The sequence below is a fragment of the Gadus macrocephalus genome, chromosome 7 (assembly GCF_031168955.1).
Source record: "Gadus macrocephalus chromosome 7, ASM3116895v1".
Lineage (NCBI taxonomy): Eukaryota > Metazoa > Chordata > Actinopteri > Gadiformes > Gadidae > Gadus > Gadus macrocephalus.
Window position 1 is genome coordinate 2561599 of NC_082388.1, and position 18625 is coordinate 2580223.

At 46.4% G+C, this 18625-nt stretch overlaps 4 non-coding genes across 4 annotated transcripts; all 4 read right to left on the reverse strand.

The window, feature by feature from the left end:
• Nucleotides 1-10782: 10782 nt before the first annotated feature.
• On the reverse strand, nt 10783-10889 carry LOC132462219 (U6 spliceosomal RNA). The gene has a single exon (XR_009526779.1). It is a non-coding gene; the product is annotated as a U6 spliceosomal RNA (small nuclear RNA).
• A 2381-nt stretch (nt 10890-13270) lies between these two features.
• LOC132462217 (U6 spliceosomal RNA) lies at nt 13271-13377 on the reverse strand. Its single transcript, XR_009526777.1, has one exon. It is a non-coding gene; the product is annotated as a U6 spliceosomal RNA (small nuclear RNA).
• A 2382-nt stretch (nt 13378-15759) lies between these two features.
• On the reverse strand, nt 15760-15866 carry LOC132462195 (U6 spliceosomal RNA). The gene has a single exon (XR_009526756.1). It is a non-coding gene; the product is annotated as a U6 spliceosomal RNA (small nuclear RNA).
• Nucleotides 15867-18246: 2380 nt separating this feature from the next.
• On the reverse strand, nt 18247-18353 carry LOC132462196 (U6 spliceosomal RNA). The gene has a single exon (XR_009526757.1). It is a non-coding gene; the product is annotated as a U6 spliceosomal RNA (small nuclear RNA).
• Nucleotides 18354-18625: the final 272 nt, after the last annotated feature.

The following is an 18625-nucleotide window of genomic DNA, read 5'->3' on the forward strand; positions in this document are numbered from 1 at the left end:
CTGGGAACCTGTCGGTCCTTCCTTCTACAGTGCTCCCTGGTTTTCGAGCTTCAGCCCCAGACTTACCCCACCGATTAGTCGCGGATCGCTTACCTGATCGGCTCCCTGCGAGGGGAGGCTCTCGCGTGGGCGGCGGCCGTATGGGAACGTGGTTCCGCGGCTTCATGCAACTACTCCGCCTTCACCGAAGAGATGCGGAGGGTGTTTGATCATCCGGTCCGGGGAAGAGAGGCTTCCCAGCGTCTTCTTCGCCTTCGCCAGGGATCCCGCAGCATCGCTTCCTTCGCGGTGGAGTTCCGCACCCTTGCTGCTGAGAGCGGCTGGAACGAGGAGGCTCTACAGGGGGTTTTCCTGGGCGCGCTCTCTAACGAGGTGAAGGACCAGTTGACTTCTCGGGAGGAGGAGGTGGGTTTGGATCAGTTGATCGCTCTCTCCATTAGAATGGACAATCGACTACGGGAGCGCCGCAGAGAGAGAGGCTCACGTTCGGTACCCACGCCCTCGTTCGAGTCAGCGGCAACGCCTCGGTCCTCTCCGTCGTTCTCCGCCCCACCTCGCCGTGAGCGGGGGCTCTCTCCCGAGCCCATGCAGATCGGACGTACACATCTTTCCTCTGAGGAGAGGGAACGCCGGATGCGCTCCGGAGCCTGTCTTTACTGAGGCCTGTCTGGCCATCTCCGGTCTGGCTGCCCCGCTCTCTCGGGAAAAGATCGGGCTCGTCAGAAACCCGAGGGATCCTGGCGAGCCGCTCCTGTAACCCCTCGGTGTCCAGTCCCCTCCTGGAGGCCGTTCTCCTGTGACAGGATCAGACACTACCGCTCTCTATCCTCCTGGACTCCGGAGCGGACGAGAGTTTTATTGATCGGGAGCTGGTTCTTCGCTTTGGGATTGACACTGTTCCTCTGGATCCTCCTATCGAGACCCAGGCTCTGGACGGGAGGACCCTCACGCGGGTGGAGCGCCGCACCGTTCCGGTCAAACTGCTTGTTTCGGGGAATCATCACGAGTCCATCTCGCTTCTTGTTATTACCAGTCCCTTCTCTCCGGTGGTTCTGGGTTACCCCTGGCTCAAGACACACAACCCCCAGATGGATTGGGGAACCGGTCGAGTGGTGTCCTGGAGCACACACTGTCTGTCCCATTGTTTGCGGTCCGCCCAGTCACCTCGGGCGCCGGAGCTCGCGTCTGCCGCCGTCCCTCCTGACCTGTCCTCCGTTCCGGAGGAGTATCACGACCTTGGGGAGGTGTTCAGTAAGTCCCGCGCCTTGTCCCTGCCCCCCCACCGTCCTTATGACTGCGCCATAGACCTCCTTTCCGGAGCTCCTCTTCCGGGGAGTCGTCTATTCAATCTCTCCCGGCCCGAGCGTGAGTCCATGGAGGAGTACATCGGGGAGTCCCTCTCCGCTGGGATCATCCGCCCTTCCTCTTCGCCGGTTGGAGCGGGGTTCTTCTTTGTTGGGAAGAATGACGGTTCGCTTCGTCCCTGCATTGACTACCGGGGGCTGAACACTATCACCGTGAAGAACAGGTATCCTTTGCCTCTGATTAGTTCTGCCTTCGTTCCCCTCCACGGAGCCGTGGTTTTTTCAAAGCTCGATCTACGCAACGCATACCACTTGGTCCGCATCCGGGAGGGGGATGAGTGGAAGACCGCGTTCAACACGCCTTTGGGTCATTTTGAATATTTAGTTATGCCTTTCGGACTCACCAACGCCCCCGCTGTCTTCCAGTCTCTGGTAAACGATGTCCTCCGGGACATGTTGAACCGCTCTGTATTTGTTTATATTGATGACATTCTGATCTTCTCTAGAACCGTGGAGGAGCACAGGGTTCACGTCCGGCAGGTGCTTCAGCGGTTGCTGGAAAATCGTCTTTACGTCAAGGCGGAGAAGTGCGACTTCCACGTCTCATCCGTCTCATTCCTGGGCTACATCAACGGTCAGGGCCAGATCAGGATGGATCCTTCCAAGGTTTCAGCGGTGGTCGAGTGGACCTCCCCTCCGACCCGCAAGAGGCTGCAGCAGTTCCTGGGCTTTGCAAATTTTTATAGACGGTTCATTCGGGGCTATAGTCAGGTCGCGGCACCTCTCACAGCGCTGACCTCTACCAAGAGCCCATTCTCATGGACGCCTGAGGCGGAGGCCGCATTCCGGGGTCTCAAGAGACGCTTCGTTTCTGCTCCCATCCTCGTCCAGCCCGATCCCGCCCTTTAGTTCGTGGTGGAGGCCGACGCTTCGGACACTGGAGTGGGCGCGGTCCTCTCCCAGCGCTCTCCCTCCGACCACAAGCTCCACCCCTGTGCCTTTTTCTCCCACCGGTTGTCCCCGCCGGAGAGGAATTATGATGTCGGCAACCGCGAGCTCTTGGCCGTCAAGCTCGCATTAGAGGAGTGGCGGCATTGGCTGGAGGGCGCGGCCCTTCCTTTTATTGTCTGGACTGACCACCGCAACCTGGCATACATTCAGTCAGCCAGGAGACTGAATTCGCGACAGGCTAGGTGGGCCTTATTCTTCGGGAGATTAGATTTTTCGTTGACCTACCGTCCCGGTTCCCAGAACGGCAAGCCGGATGCCTTGTCCCGCCTGTACTCCCCCGAGGACCCGAGTACTGAGCCCACGACCATCCTGCCTCCCGCTTGTCGGATCGCCACGCTCACCTGGGAGGTTGAGTCTGCGGTGCGCCTTGCACAGGGGCAGCAGCCGGATCCTGGTTCCGGTCCCCCGAATTGGTTGTTCGTCCCGGACGATGTACGATCCAGAGTGCTGCTCTGGGGCCATTCCTCCAAGCTCACCTGTCACCAAGGAATCACGCGCACCCTGGATTTCATCCGCCGGCGATTCTGGTGGCCTTCCATGGATGCGGACGTCCGTGCTTTCGTTGCGGCGTGCGCTACCTGCGCCCGGAATAAGACCTCGACTCGTCCCCGTTCCGGTCTGCTTCGGCCTCTGCCCATTCCTAACCGACCGTGGTCACACATCGCCCTGGACTTCGTCACCGGCCTGCCCACGTCCGGTGGCAACACCACCATCCTCACGGTGATCGATCGGTTCTCCAAGGCTGCACACTTCGTCGCTCTTCCCAAGCTCCCCTCCTCGAGTGAGACGGCGGATCTCCTGGTCAGGCACGTGTTTCGTCTCCATGGCATCCCTGCGGACATCGTTTCCGACAGGGGCCCCCAGTTCACCTCTCAGGTGTGGCATGCATTCTGTGCGGCTTTAGGGGCCACGCCCAGCCTGTCCTCCGGGTTCCACCCCCAGTCCAATGGACAATCGGAGCGGGCCAACCAGGAGATGGAGGCCGCGCTCCGTTGTGTCTCCCACGCCAACCCCTCCTCCTGGACCTCTCAGCTTCCCTGGGTCGAGTATGCCCACAACACGCTGGTCAACGCATCGACCGGCTTGTCCCCGTTTATGGCCTCGCTGGGTTACCAACCGCCCTTGTTTCCCGAGTTGGAGGAGGAGATCTCTGTCCCGTCAGTCCAGGCTCATATGCGCAGGTGCCGGCGCACTTGGAAGCGCACACGCACCGCACTGCTCCACGCATCCTCCCGCTCCCAACTGCAGGCCAATAGGCGCCGTCTGCCTGCCCCCCAGTACGCTCCCGGACAGTCGGTGTGGCTTCGGGCGAAGGATCTTCCCTTGAAAGGGATATCCCCTAAGATCTCTCCCCGGTTCATCTGCCCTTTCGAAGTGGAGTCTGTCATCAACCCCTGTGCCGTTCGTCTCCGACTCCCTTCATCTCTCCGTGTCCATCCGACCTTCCATGTCTCCCAGCTCAAGCCTGTCTCCACCAGCCCGTTGTCTCCTCCCGCTCCGCCTCCACCTCCGCCCAGGGTCATCGACAACCATCCGGCGTGGACAGTCCGCCGCCTCCTGGAGGTACGTCGCCGCGGCCGGGGCCACCAGTATCTTGTCGACTGGGAGGGGTACGGGCCCGAGGAGTGCTCCTGGGTTCCCCGGAGGAGTATCCTGGATGCCTCGCTGGTTCGAGATTTCCATCGGGACCATCCGTCGGCTGTGGGTCGTCCGCCGGCTGTGGGTCGTCCGCCGAGAGGCGTCCCTAGAGGGGGGGGTACTGTCACGTCGCGTCCTGCTACGCGGTCCAATGCCGCCATCTAGTGGCTATGGGACGCTGGTGGGCCTCCTTCTCCCGCACCTGGACGTAATTATCCTTGATGATCGTCCCTACTTCAGCCGGGGATTTCCTATCAGCCGGCGCCAGTTCGTCGCTACGTCTTTACATATTCCCTGGTCGCCGAACCCCTGCCTGCCTGACTACCCGCCTGCCGTCGCTCCCTTGCTTGCCTGTCATCGAACCCCTGCCTGTCTGACTCTCCTGCCGGTTCCTGATCCCTGCCTGTCTGACTCTCCTTCTGGTTCCTGATCCACGCCTGTCTGACTACCCCGCTGGTTCCTGATCCCTGCCTGTCTGACTCTCCTTCTGGTTCCTGATCCTCGCCTGTCTGACTCTCCTTCTGGTTCCTGATCCTCGCCTGTCTGACTCTCCTGCCGGTTCCTGATCCCCCGCCTGTCTGACTACCCCGCTGGTTCCTGATCCCTGCTTGCCTGACTACTCGCCTGTCTACGGAATAAACCCCTTTCCTTTATTCCGTCTCCGTCTCCCTGTGTCCAGCATTTGGGTCCCCTCGTCTGTTCCGTGACATTGTGTTGTTTTTGTCGTAAACTAGTGTCCGATGGTTAAAAAATAGACAGATATTCCAAGGTATCCTTAAAAGGCAGCTTGGATGTTTTTATTTTCTGCAGTTTAGACTTCTTCTGTAACCTATTTTTGAAAGCAAAACACCAAGCTCAATGATTTAACGAGGCAGGGTTATTTGAAAGAATTTATTAATTATATACTTGTGAGAGGTCATTCCTTCTCCTGAGTTTGCTTCCTATTTATGTCTAGTGTACAACCCTACTGTCCACAAGCATCACCCCCCCCCCCCTCCCCATATGGATTTGGAGAATTGTTGCCACGTCCCAGTGGTGGAGGTATCATATATATGAAAGAGGGCATTCAATTATACTACAATGATCAATTAGGAGGCCGAAGCCCTAAAGGAAGTGATGCAATAGGTGACTGGGTCGACAACATTTAAGTAAACTGTACTTTGAGGTCTCTTATATATCAAAGGGGGTCTCAAAGGACGCATACGCTTCAACCTGTGGCTCCAGCCCTACAGGAAATGACTCAGCAAGTGCTCCATCTCGTTGCACCTGCACCCAGCGGCTCGCTTGCAAGATTTTGGCCTGAAGTTCTTCCCAGACCTACACCCTAGACATCCAACACGCATATCTGAGAATCAGGCTTCTCTTTAATAATGACAAAAAGTTACGAGAGAAATACACATTAACTTTTTGTTATCTCATAAGCGGCGTGGTGCCGGCTCCTTTTGACCTTTTGACCCCAGACTTCAAAAACGTGGCCACAGGCCAGCTGTGTCTACACACCTTAAGCCACAAATGTACACCTCCATCCCACAAAAAATGGGGACTAGAAACTAACCTCCGTCTTATGTACATTTACTTTACTGTTGGAGGTCACGCCCCTTTTCCGGCCTTTCCGAGATAGCTAGGGAGGCTAAAATGTTTACACACATTTCCCGGGGCCCCGAGAACGACATATCCGAGATTTGGAGTTCTAGCCCTTAGAGAAATGAAGTTTTCCCAAATGGACTGTCATTTGGACAAAGCCCCTCAGAAGTGTTACCTGCAAGACCTAATGGTTCAGAATGTGGTGGAAAAACTTTTTTGAGATAGGAACGTCCTACCGCCCTGAAATTTGAATACCTTATTCTAAGGCCTAACTGGGACCCCCGCACCGAGATTTGGCCCGGTCGGACCCCGAGTGCAGGAAGGGGGGGCCTGGACTTTCATAATCCTTGCTCGGTAACTGTAAAGGATGTTTGGTTGGATGTTATGACGAAGAATCATAATGTGAATGGGAATATTCTATAAATGTCTTGATATCATCTTTCGTCTCAACACTTCTGCTGCAGCCGCTTAAAGTCTCACTCCGAGAACCTTAAAATATGAATCAATCCATTAGAAGTATGAAAATATCTTCCCGGTGTCGTAACGGGGCAAACAAGGTGTCCTTTGACATCTACCTTTCGAGGCGATTGCAACAGTGCCACACATGATCATATTTGAATATGTTTCGGGGTAGTAATTAGCTGTCGATTTTGGAGGCCTTTATCAATAATGACCAGCTATAGATTTTTGACAAATTACATGTCATTGGACTCAGCTCAACGTGTAGATGCTAAATAACATGTCATTTGTCACAAATTTCTATCGGGAAGCAAATCAATAGCTGCTCATTATTGATTAAGGCCTCCAATTTCGACAGCTAATTAGTACCATTAAACATGTTCGAATATGCTCATGTGTGGCACCGTTGCAATCGCCTGAAAGTGTAGATGTTGAAGGACACCTTGTTCGCCCTCTTACGCCACCGGGAAGATATTTACATGCTTCTGATTGACTAATAAATTGATTCAGCTATTCCCCCAGAAGTCTGGGGTCAAAAGGTCAAAAGGAGCCGGCACCACGCCGCTTATGAGACAAAAGTTAATGTGTATTTCTCTCATAACTTTTTGTCATTATTAAAGAGAGGCCTGATTCTCAGATATGCAGGTTGGATGGCTAGGGTGTAGGTCTGGGAAGAACTTCAGGCCAAAATTTTGCAAGCGAGCCGCTGGGTGCAGATGCAACGAGATGGAGCACTTGCTGAGTCATTTCCTGTAGGGCTGGACCCAGTCACCTATTGCCTCACTTCCTTTAGGGCTTCGGCCTCCTAATTGATCATTGTAGTATAATTGAATGCCCTCTTTCATATATATGATACCTCCACCACTGGGACGTGGCAACAATTCTCCAAATCCATATGGGGAGGGGGGGGGTGATGCTTGTGGACAGTAGGGTTGTACACTAGACATAAATAGGAAGCAAACTCAGGAGAAGGAATGACCTCTCACAAATATATATTTAATAAATTCTTTCAAATAACCCTGCCTCGTTAAATCATTGAGCTTAGTGTTTTGCTTTCAAAAATAGGTTATAGAAGAAGTCTAAACTGCAGAAAATAAAAACATCCAAGCTGCCTTTTAAGGATACCTTGGAATATCTGTCTATTTTTTTAACCATCGGACCCTAGTTTACGACAAAAACAACACAATGGACGGCAGCTCCTTTGCCGCGTGGTTTTTAGAGCCATGTAAGGATTAGAGGGGCTGGTCGATAGCAACCACCATAGCAACCATGACGGTCAAGTGACTGGATGCAGCCCCGTTGAAAAAAATAGAATACCACCCTACACACTGAGGAGAATAATGATATTTAAATTATTATGACCATGAAGTCTTTATTTGCATGGGTTTACATTTCGTTCTGTGTAGCATGGAAAAATCGGAGAAACACTCCCATTCAGAATGCATTGGTTTACATTTCGTTCTTTGGAGCACAGTTATTTTTTATTTATTTATTTATTTTCAGTTTTTGTGGAGGTGCTTCAAAGATGCTAATTATTCTGCAATAATCCAAAATCCAATGGAAAAACCCGTTGGCTTTTTGTCAAGGGAAACCCAGGTCGACGCTCACTTCCGGGTTGGCCAACATACGTCATCCCTCCACCACTCTATACTGTAAAAACACATGTTCAAGTTGAATGATAATGCATGAATCTATTCATGGTATTCATGACAATTATTTTGGCCATGGTGGATCCAGATCTGTTCCGGAGCATTTCTGAACCTCGGGCAACAGCGCAGGGTTGCCAGGTCCTGCCTGCAAAAAACGTCCTGCCCACATACCGTTCAAAATCCACCCAAAATGTCCTAGAAGCAGCCCAAGTTGTTGTTTTAGCAGCGAAATGCATTGTGTGTGTGTGTGTGTGTGTGCGTGTGTGCGCGTGTGCGTGTGTGCGCGTGTGTGCGCGTGTGTGTGTGTGTGTGTGTGTGTGTGTGTGTGTGTGTGTGTGTGTGTGTGCGCGCGTGCGTGCGTGCGTGTGTGTGTGTGTGCTAACACGCTATTTTATGTTGAAATGCGACGTAATCCAGTGTTACAATGAAAACGTACACTGTCAACGTATGCTTTTGGCGACTGGGTTGGCTCTCAGATAAACGTGTTTCACGTCACAGGGTTTGGGAGGAAGGGGCGGGCCTTCTGAGAGGGGGTTCCGGGGGTTTCCTTCCGGGCGGGAGTTTTCGTTGTTGTAGTTTTCCGTTGGAGCTGTGCCTGCCTGTCCGATTGTGGAATCCAATAAACCTGCTATCAAGCTTACTTCGCTCAATACCTCGCCTGTGGTTATTACAATATCATTAAAAGTTACATAAAGTAACGGTTTAATAACACAAACGCAGGAAACACGTGAGCTGCTAGATTAGCGAAAGCATCGTCCCTAGCAACCTGACGTCGTTGAAACATGCGAGCGAGCCGATTAAATCTTCCTAATAACTATAAAACTAAAGATCAGACACAATCACTGACTGAAGATTATGCAAGTAAAAAGTATATTTCTCGCTAGAAATGTTATTAGAAACACGTTTAACGGTGAATCGATCCTAAAATATTGCATTTCCCATTCAGATAATAAAGATTAATAAAGATCATACACATTCACTGAGTGAAGATTATGCAAGGAAAATGTACATTTCTCGCTAGAAATGTCATTAGAAACACGTTTAATGGTGTATCTGTCCTAAAATATTGCATTTCCCATTCAGATAATAACGATTAATATGGCTACGTAACAATTTCACCAAATGCTAGGAGAACGTATCGCCCCCTGTTGGTGCTATTCCCCCATTCATTTCGAATGGAGAAGGACGCGTGTTCAGGGTGACGCTTTGGTCAGGCAAAGCGTGACCCTGAACACGCCTTGCGATGTCTTGGCGTGATACCGGGTTGCACACACACACACACACACACACACACACACACACACACACACACACACACACACTGACACACACACACAGACACACACACACACACACACACACAGGTGAACACACGCCGCACACAGACACACACAGACACACCACCACCCCCGCCCCAAGAGGTTTGCTCCAACTTCCATGGGCTAATGGGGCTGTCCTGAACCAGTGTGCCAAATTTCTCAACTTTTTTATGGGCTGCCATAGACACCCAAGGCAGCGTAATAATAGGAATTCATACAAAAACAATAGGTTGTCTCGCAACATAGTTGTTTGACACCCAATAACTCAAAAATCCAAAAATCTATAACATTCTCTAAATTTGCCCAAACGGGCACAATTGGCTGGGAGCAGTTGTCCCGCTGGACCAGCATGTAGGGGTATGCCCTCGCTGCCCAAGCGTCCAATAAATAGTCGGCCATGTTCAATGTTCTAGAGTAAAGAAAAGAAAGGGGGAAAGACCTCATATTAAAAAAATGTGTGTGTGTGTGTGTGTGTGTGTGTGTGTGTGTGTGTGTGTGTGTGTGTGTGTGTGTGTGTGTGTGTGTGTGTGTGTGTGTGTGTGTGTGTGTGTGTGTGCGTTTGTGTGTGTGTTTAAGAGAATAGCGAGCCGGTGTGTGATTAAAAGTAGCTCAATAGAGTGGGGAAAAACAGCCCAATCAGACAACACTGCCTGAACTTCCTCACGCTCCGGCGTCAACTTAAATCAATGAGACCAACTGAAAACGAAGCCGGTATGAAACTAAAACTGTGATTCTGAATAAAGTTTAAAGGATATCGAGGCGGAGGACCTCACCCTCCATGTTCCTGGCGACCTTGTGCTGGGACACCAGAGGTTGATGGCCCGGGCGCCCAGCTCTATGAGTTGAACAGCAGGACACCCTCGCTGTGGTATGTTTGATGCTTTGGACAGTGTTACGGTGACATGCTTTAATCCCACGCTCTCAATGGTGTAAATTAATTGAATTTATGAGTTAAAACAAATTGGCTATTTCTTCTTTATTTAATGTTACCACAATTCAGTGATGATCCTGAATACACTTATTTAATTTACCAAATATGAAATATATTCTTAATATTTCATATTCTTTTTTAATCTGGCCTATGCACAGGTATGGAGCAATGAATAATGATCAGACCAAAAGATGGGGAAAACATTTTTTTTTAATAACAAAAGTGCAATGATCATGTGCAAAGCGCAATAGTAACAATAGCAATATCAAAAGCAACAATAACTGAACAAATATAGCTGCGAGCAGTAACGTGGGTGTCAAGCATAATGGGACTCGATAAACTAATTCTGCCGGACGGACGTAATCGGCCAGGGGGCAACATGACGACCGTCTCGGTAATCGGTAATGCCGATTGTTAGCGGGCAAACGGTTTTGAATTTGAAAAGTCTATTCAATGTTTTTTATCAAGCATGGGCTGAAGATCTAAATGAAACTAAAACTGTGATTCTGAATAAAGTTTAAAGGATATCGAGGCAGAGGACCTCACCCTCCACGTTCCTGGCGACCTTGCGCTGGGACACCAGAGGTTGATGACCCGGGCGCCCAGCTCTATGAGTTGAACAGCAGGACACTCTCGCTGTGGTATGTTTGATGCTTTGGACAGTGTTACGGTGACATGCTTGAATCCCACGCTCTCAATGGTGTACATGGAACTAAAATACTATCTCGTAATCCGTTCTCGGGTTCACCAGGACGCAGCGAGAGAAGGAGAGGACTGTGTTGGCTGCATCGCACAACTCCGCCACTAGGGGGCGGTGTCTCACAGAAAGAATACCCAACCCATGAGTTATTATTACAATTATTAGAATAGAGATATTAATAAGAAACTAAAATTTAGAACGCTTCACGAGTTTGCGTGTCATCTCTGCGCGAGTGCCATGCTAATCTTCTCTGTATCGTTCCAATTTTAGTATATGTGAAACACGAGGTAACACATTCATGGAATGATCCTGGTTTTTATATGTACCTCTACTCACACAATGAATCTCTCTCTAATGGTTCGGTTTAATAAAAAACACTGCAATACAATAAAATACATAGCAATAATAGATCAATACACCGGTCCAGTTATGGTGTCATTAGGATATTTTGTACAAGAAATGCTCGGTTAAAAACAACCCAATCTTAAACCAACTGCTGGTTTAATATAGGACCGACCAAGTGTTGAGTTAGGATAACCCAACCAAATGGGACGACGTTTTAACCAAACATGTTGGGTTACCCGTTTACCCAGACTGCTGGGTTATTTTAACAAAGCTTTTGGTTATATTTACACCACAGTTGAGTTACTTTGCTAACCCACTATTTTTGTTGTATTGACTACAGAATTGGGTTAACTAGTCAACAAGGTTGGGTTAAATTAATTGAATATATGAGTTAAAACAAATTGGCTATTTCTTCTTTATTTAATGTTATCACAATTCAGTGATGATCCTGAATACACTTATTTAATTTACCAAATATGAAATATATTCTTAATATTTCATATTCTTTTTTAATCTGGCCAATGCACAGGTATGGAGCAATGAATAATGATCAGACCAAAAGATGGGGAAAACCTTTTTTTTTAATAACAAAAGTGCAATGATCATGTGCAAAGCGCAATAGTAACAATAGCAATATCAATAGCAACAATAACTGAACAAATATAGCTGCGAGCAGTAACGTGGGTGGCAAGCATAATGGGACTCGATAAACTAATTCTGCCGGACGGACGTAATCGGCCAGGGGGCAACATGACGACCGTCTCGGTAATCGGTAATACCGACAGCTGGTGGGATGAGCATTATGCGAGTACGCGTCAATGTTTACCAAATGGGAAAATGACCCCCCCTAGAGGTAAGGGCGCAATACAGTCTGCCTGACAGAACAAATGTCACAAATACATAGGGGTATTCGGAACAATATCCCTAAAAGAGACACAATATAAACAAGCATCCGTTCTGGAGGTGGTTCGTGAAGCATCTAATCCAGTGGGAATTGCAGTTTATATTGTAAGTGGGCGGAATGGTAAATATAGTCATTGTTGCATTATAGATTAAGTACCGCTTATCGCCACACGAGTGCAGTGTCTACCCATTAATGAGCGCCGCCATGTTTGATTGGCTGTCACGGCCAAACGGTTTTGAATTTGAGAAAGCTGCTTGACGTATTTGTTCAACTTGGTTTGAAGATCATATCTGCCAAGTTTCATGAAGATTGGACATAATTTGTGGCCTGTGGAAATGTACAACTGATTTTGACAACTTTCAACATGGTGGCCAAGTTCTGATGTTGCCATGAGAAATAATTTATAAGCTATATGGGGAGGTCTGACAGTATCATCAGACATTGAAAATAAGTTTGAAATGTACTCATGTGAAGAGAAAGGAGTTAAAACACGTCTTCATTAATTATAGCGCCCCCTAGAGGTCAATGGTCACCAAATTCATTGAGTGTCAACATGATGATGTTGTGGGTCTATATATCAAGTTTGGTCATGATATGTCAAAGTGCTGCAGAGATATTGGTGTGTTTCAGGTTTGGCGGCTTCGCGGTCGATTATCCTTGGCTGTCGCGGATATTTCTGCAGGAAATAATATACTAGCTATATGGGGAGGTCTGATAGTATCACCTGACATTGAAAGTAAGTTTTAAATATACTCATGTGAAGAGAGAGGAGTCAAAACACATCGACATTAATAACAGTGCCCCTTAAAGGTCAAAGGTCACCAGATTCATTCAGTGTCACCATGATGGAGTCATGGGTCTATGTACCAAGGTTGGTTTTAATATGGCAAAGGGCTGCTGAGATATGGGCTTACTTCCTGATTGACGACTTGGCTGTCAAATTTGATTGGCTTTAGCGGGCAAACGGTTTTGAATTTGAAAAGTCTATTCAATGTTTTTTATCAAGCATGGGCTGAAGATCTAAATGAAACTAAAACTGTGATTCTGAATAAAGTTTAAAGGATATCGAGGCAGAGGACCTCACCCTCCACGTTCCTGGCGACCTTGCGCTGGGACACCAGAGGTTGATGGCCCGGGCGCCCAGCTCTATGAGTTGAACAGCAGGACACTCTCGCTGTGGTATGTTTGATGCTTTGGACAGTGTTACGGTGACATGCTTGAATCCCACGCTCTCAATGGTGTACATGGAACTAAAATACTATCTCGTAATCCGTTCTCGGGTTCACCAGGACGCAGCGAGAGAAGGAGAGGACTGTGTTGGCTGCATCGCACAACTCCGCCACTAGGGGGCGGTGTCTCAACAGAAAGAATACCCAACCCATGAGTTATTATTACAATTATTAGAATAGAGATATTAATAAGAAACTAAAATTTAGAACGCTTCACGAGTTTGCGTGTCATCTCTCCGCGAGGGCCATGCTAATCTTCTCTGTATCGTTCCAATTTTAGTATATGTGAAACACGAGGTAACACATTTACGGAATGATCCTGGTTTTTATATGTACCTCTACTCACACAATGAATCTCTCTCTAATGGTTCGGTTTAATTAAAAACACTGCAATACAATAAAATACATAGCAATAATAGATCAATACACCGGTCCAGTTATGGTGTCATTAGGATATTATGTACAAGAAATGCTCGGTTAAAAACAACCCAATCTTAAACCAACTGCTGGTTTAATATAGGACCGACCAAGCGTTGAGTTAGGATAACCCAACCAAATGGGTCGACGTTTTAACCAAACATGTTGGGTTACCCGTTTACCCAGACTGCTGGGTTATTTAAAACAAAGCTTTTGGTTATATTTACACCACAGTTGAGTTACTTTGCTAACCCAGTATTTTTGTTGTATTGACTACAGAATTGGGTTAACTAGTCAACAAGGTTGGGTTAAATTAATTGAATATATGAGTTAAAACAAATTGGCTATTTCTTCTTTATTTAATGTTATCACAATTCAGTGATGATCCTGAATACACTTATTTAATTTACCAAATATGAAATATATTCTTAATATTTCATATTCTTTTTTAATCTGGCCTATGCACAGGTATGGAGCAATGAATAATGATCAGACCAAAAGATGGGGAAAACCTTTTTTTTTAATAACAAAAGTGCAATGATCATGTGCAAAGCGCAATAGTAACAATAGCAATATCAATAGCAACAATAACTGAACAAATATAGCTGCGAGCAGTAACGTGGGTGGCAAGCATAATGGGACTCGATAAACTAATTCTGCCGGACGGACGTAATCGGCCAGGGGGCAACATGACGACCGTCTCGGTAATCGGTAATACCGACAGCTGGTGGGATGAGCATTATGCGAGTACGCGTCAATGTTTACCAAATGGGAAAATGACCCCCCCTAGAGGTAAGGGCGCAATACAGTCTGCCTGACAGAACAAATGTCACAAATACATAGGGGTATTCGGAACAATATCCCTAAAAGAGACACAATATAAACAAGCATCCGTTCTGGAGGTGGTTCGTGAAGCATCTAATCCAGTGGGAATTGCAGTTTATATTGTAAGTGGGCGGAATGGTAAATATAGTCATTGTTGCATTATACATTAAGTACCGCTTATCGCCACACGAGTGCAGTGTCTACCCATTAATGAGCGCCGCCATGTTTGATTGGCTGTCACGGCCAAACGGTTTTGAATTTGAGAAAGCTGCTTGACGTATTTGTTCAACTTTGTTTGAAGATCATATCTGCTAAGTTTCATGAAGATTGGACATAATTTGTGGCCTGTGGAAATGTACAACTGATTTTGACAACTTTCAACATGGTGGCCAAGTTCTGATGTTGCCATGAGAAATAATTTATAAGCTATATGGGGAGGTCTGACAGTATCATCAGACATTGAAAATAAGTTTGAAATGTACTCATGTGAAGAGAAAGGAGTTAAAACACGTCTTCATTAATTATAGCGCCCCCTAGAGGTCAATGGTCACCAAATTCATTGAGTGTCCCCATGATGATGTTATGGGTCTATTTATCAAGTTTGGTAATGATATGTCAAAGTGCTGCAGAGATATTGGTGAGTTTCAGGTTTGGCGGCTTCGCGGTCGATTATCATTGGTTGTCGCGGATATTTCTGCAGGAAATAATATACTAGCTATATGGGGAGGTCTGATAGTATCACCTGACATTGAAAGTAAGTTTTAAATATACTCATGTGAAGAGAGAGGAGTCAAAACACATCGACATTAATAACAGTGCCCCTTAAAGGTCAAAGGTCACCAGATTCATTCAGTGTCACCATGATGGAGTCATGGGTCTATGTACCAAGGTTGGTTTTAATATGGCAAAGGGCTGCTGAGATATGGGCTTACTTCCTGATTGACGACTTGGCTGTCAAATTTGATTGGCTTTAGCGGGCAAACGGTTTTGAATTTGAAAAGTCTATTCAATGTTTTTTATCAAGCATGGGCTGAAGATCTAAATGAAACTAAAACTGTGATTCTGAATAAAGTTTAAAGGATATCGAGGCAGAGGACCTCACCCTCCACGTTCCTGGCGACCTTGCGCTGGGACACCAGAGGTTGATGACCCGGGCGCCCAGCTCTATGAGTTGAACAGCAGGACACTCTCGCTGTGGTATGTTTGATGCTTTGGACAGTGTTACGGTGACATGCTTGAATCCCACGCTCTCAATGGTGTACATGGAACTAAAATACTATCTCGTAATCCGTTCTCGGGTTCACCAGGACGCAGCGAGAGAAGGAGAGGACTGTGTTGGCTGCATCGCACAACTCCGCCACTAGGGGGCGGTGTCTCAACAGAAAGAATACCCAACCCATGAGTTATTATTACAATTATTAGAATAGAGATATTAATAAGAAACTAAAATTTAGAACGCTTCACGAGTTTGCGTGTCATCTCTGCGCGAGGGCCATGCTAATCTTCTCTGTATCGTTCCAATTTTAGTATATGTGAAACACGAGGTAACACATTTACGGAATGATCCTGGTTTTTATATGTACCTCTACTCACACAATGAATCTCTCTCTAATGGTTCGGTTTAATAAAAAACACTGCAATACAATAAAATACATAGCAATAATAGATCAATACACCGGTCCAGTTATGGTGTCATTAGGATATTATGTACAAGAAATGCTCGGTTAAAAACAACCCAATCTTAAACCAACTGCTGGTTTAATATAGGACCGACCAAGCGTTGAGTTGGGATAACCCAACCAAATGGGTCGACGTTTTAACCAAACATGTTGGGTTACCCGTTTACCCAGACTGCTGGGTTATTTTAACAAAGCTTTTGGTTATATTTACACCACAGTTGAGTTACTTTGCTAACCCAGTATTTTTGTTGTATTGACTACAGAATTGGGTTAACTAGTCAACAAGGTTGGGTTAAATTAATTGAATTCATGAGTTAAAACAAATTGGCTATTTCTTCTTTATTTAATGTTATCACAATTCAGTGATGATCCTGAATACACTTATTTAATTTACCAAATATGAAATATATTCTTAATTTTTCATATTATTTTTTAATCTGGCCTATGCACAGGTATGGAGCAATGAATAATGATCAGACCAAAAGATGGGGAAAACATTTTTTTTTAATAACAAAAGTGCAATGATCATGTGCAAAGCGCAATAGTAACAATGGCAATATCAATAGCAACAATAACTGAACAAATATAGCTGCGAGCAGTAACGTGGGTGTCAAGCATAATGGGACTCGATAAACTAATTCTGCCGGACGGACGTAATCGGCCAGGGGGCAACATGACGACCGTCTCGGTAATCGGTAATACCGACAGCTGGTGGGATGAGCATTATGCGAGTACGCGTCAATGTTTACCAAATGGGAAAATTACCCCCCCTAGAGGTAAGGGCGCAATACAGTCTGTCTGACAGAACAAATGTCACAAATACATAGGGGTATTCGGAACAATATCCCTAAAAGAGACACAATATAAACAAGCATCCGTTCTGGAGGTGGTTCGTGAAGCATCTAATCCAGTGGGAATTGCAGTTTATATTGTAAGTGGGCGGAATGGTAAATATAGTCATTGTTGCATTATACATTAAGTACCGCTTATCGCCACACGAGTGCAGTGTCTACCCATTAATGAGCGCCGCCATGTTTGATTGGCTGTCACGGCCAAACGGTTTTGAATTTGAGAAAGCTGTTTGATGCATTTGTTCAACTTGGTTTGAAGATCATATCTGCCAAGTTTCATGAAGAATGGACATAATTTGTGGCCTGTGGAAATGTACAACTGATTTTGACAACTTTCAACATGGTGGCCAAGTTCTGATGTTGCCATAAGAAATAATTCATAAGCTATATGGGGAGGTCTGACAGTATCATCAGACATTGAAAATAAGTTAGAAATGTACTCATGTGAAGAGAAAGGAGTTAAAAAACGTCTTCATTAATTATAGCGCCCCCTAGAGGTCAATGGTCACCAAATTCATTGAGTGTCCCCATGATGATGTTATGGGTCTATTTATCAAGTTTGGTTATGATATGTCAAAGTGCTGCAGAGATATTGGTGTGTTTCAGGTTTGGCGGCTTCGCGGTCGATTATCATTGGCTGTCGCGGATATTTCTGCAGGAAATAATATACTAGCTATATGGGGAGGTCTGAAAGTATCACCTGACATTGAAAGTAAGTTTAAAATATACTCATGTGAAGAGAGAGGAGTCAAAACACATCGACATTAATAACAGTGCCCCTTAAAGGTCAAAGGTCACCAGATTCATTCAGTGTCACCATGATGGGGTCATGGGTCTATGTACCAAGGTTGGTTTTAATATGGCAAAGGGCTGCTGAGATATGGGCTTACTTCCTGTTTGGCGACTTGGCGGTCAAATTTGATTGGCTTTAGCGGGCAAACGGTTTTGAATTTGAAAAGTCTATTCAATGTTTTTTATCAAGCATGGGCTGAAGATCTAAATGAAACTAAAACTGTGATTCTGAATAAAGTTTAAAGGATATCGAGGCAGAGGACCTCACCCTCCACGTTCCTGGCGACCTTGCGCTGGGACACCAGAGGTTGATGACCCGGGCGCCCAGCTCTATGAGTTGAACAGCAGGACACTCTCGCTGTGGTATGTTTGATGCTTTGGACAGTGTTACGGTGACATGCTTGAATCCCACGCTCTCAATGGTGTACATGGAACTAAAATACTATCTCGTAATCCGTTCTCGGGTTCACCAGGACGCAGCGAGAGAAGGAGAGGACTGTGTTGGCTGCATCGCACAACTCCGCCACTAGGGGGCGGTGTCTCACAGAAAGAATACCCAACCCATGAGTTATTATTACAATTATTAGAATAGAGATATTAATAAGAAACTAAAATTTAGAACGCTTCACGAGTTTGCGTGTCATCTCTGCGCGAGGGCCATGCTAATCTTCTCTGTATCGTTCCAATTTTAGTATATGTGAAACACGAGGTAACACATTCATGGAATGATCCTGGTTTTTATATGTACCTCTACTCACACAATGAATCTCTCTCTAATGGTTCGGTTTAATAAAAAACACTGCAATACAATAAAATACATAGCAATAATAGATCAATACACCGGTCCAGTTATGGTGTCATTAGGATATTTTGTACAAGAAATGCTCCGTTAAAAACAACCCAATCTTAAACCAACTGCTGGTTTAATATAGGACCGACCAAGTGTTGAGTTAGGATAACCCAACCAAATGGGACGACGTTTTAACCA